Here is a 2,067-nt window from a genome sequence, read left to right as displayed (position 1 = left end):
ACTCACTTTGTAGACCAGGCTGGCCTCGAACTCAGAAATCCGCCTGCCTCTGCCTCCCGAGTGCTGGGATTAAAGGCGTGTGCCACCACGCCCGGCTCTGTTTAATATTTTTGTGTGTAACTGTTTTGGGGGTGTGTTCCTTGTGCCAGAAGAATCCAGAAGAGGGAGTCAGAGCACCTGGAACTGGAGTAACAGACGGTTGTTGCCTGCCATGTGGGTGCTGGGAACAGAACCCAGGTTGTCTGGAAGAGCGGCCAATGCTCTAACCACTGAGCTGTAGATGTAAGGGTCAATTCTTCCTCCCGGTCCCGTGTTCCCAGAAATAAGACTCAGACTCAAAACAGATTTCCAAATACCTTGGCCATAGAGCTAGGCTCTTCTCTGACTAGAATAATAACTTATGATAGCCCACTAATTTTAATCTATATTCTGCACCATGGCTGGTTACCATGCATCTTCCCAGGTGGACCTCGTGCCTGGCTCTATCCCAGAATTCTTTCTCTCTCCCAGATGTCCTACCTCCTATTTCCTGCCTAAGCCATAAGCCATCAGATTTAACTATTGACAGGTGCCTCAACCATACAGCCACTGCTCTCTCCACTGAGCGGTCTCCTCAGCTTTTGGGTTGTTGTTGTTGTTGTTTCTCTTTTTTATTTCTTTCTTTCTTTTTTTTTTGTCTTTTGAGGTAGGGTTTCCCTCTGAAGGCCAGGGTGTCCTTGAGTTTATGATACTTCTGCCTTGTTTTCCCAAGTGCTAAAATTACCACCATGCTTGGTGTAAAATGCTTTTTTTTTATTAAATTTTATTTATATGAATACACTGTAGCCTGTAAAATGCTTTTTTAAATTGAGTATTTAGGGGGCTGGAGAGATGGCCCAGTGGTTAAGAGCACTGACTGCTCTTCCAGAGGTCCTGAGTTCAAATCCCAGCAACCACATGGTGGCTCACAACCATCTGTAATGGGATTCAATGCCCTCTTCTGGGATATGTCTGAAGCCAGCTGTAGTGTACTCATATAAATAAAAATAAATACATCTTTAAAATTAAGTATTTAGGGCTGGAAAGATGGCCCAGTGGTTAATAGTACTAGCTGCTTTTCCCAGAAACCTTCAATCTGACTTCCAGTACTCACAACATGGTCAATCACAAAGATCAGTAACTCCTGCAAATCTGATGTCCTCTCCTTGCCTCCAGTAGCACCACGCATGCATAGGTGCATAGACATGCCACCCATACACAATAATAATAATAATAACTATTATTAGTAGTAATGTATTTATTAAAGTCCTATTGAGTATACTAGGTCAGAATTAACATCTCCTGTGTGCTTTAATACATTTTTCTTTATTCAAGTCTGTACTGGGCTGACAAAATGGCTCAGCAGGTAAAGGTGAATGCCTTCATGCTGAGGCCGATCCCTGTAACCCACAGAAAAGGAGAGAAGAGACTCTCACAAACTGTCCTCTGACCTCCATGTGTATATGAGTGTGTGCACACAATAAAATAAAAATTTTAAACATGTAGCAGCTGGGTATGATGCTACTGCCTTAAATCCCAGTATTCAGGAGAGAGAAACCGGTAGAATTCTGTGGGTTAGAGGTCAGCCTGATCTACATAGTGAGTTTCAGGGCAGCCAGAACTACATAGAAGACCCTGTCTCGAAAGAAAGAAAGAAAGAAAGAAAGAAAGAAAGAAAGAAAGAAAGAAAGAAAGAAAGAAAGAAAGAAAGAGAGAAAGAAAGAAAGAAAGAAAGGTATAACACTTATATTCATAATTGTGGTTTAAAACTCAATTTTAAAATATGTGTATTTTTTTGCCGGGCGGTGGTGGCACATGTCTTTAATCCCAGAACTTGGGAGGCAGAGGCAGGCAGATTTTTGAGTTCGACGCCAGCCTGGTCTACAAAGTGAGTTCCAGGACAGCCAGGACTATACAGAGAAACCCTGTCTCAAAAAAAAAAAAAAATATATATTATATATATATATATATATACATATATATATATAATATGTGTATTTTTACTATTTTTTTCTACTCTGGACTGTACTTTCCTTGAATGGAGTTCTA

Source organism: Mus caroli, chromosome 5, assembly GCF_900094665.2.
Source record: "Mus caroli chromosome 5, CAROLI_EIJ_v1.1, whole genome shotgun sequence".
Taxonomy (NCBI): Eukaryota; Metazoa; Chordata; class Mammalia; order Rodentia; family Muridae; genus Mus; species Mus caroli.
Note: the sequence above shows the minus strand (reverse complement) of the source record.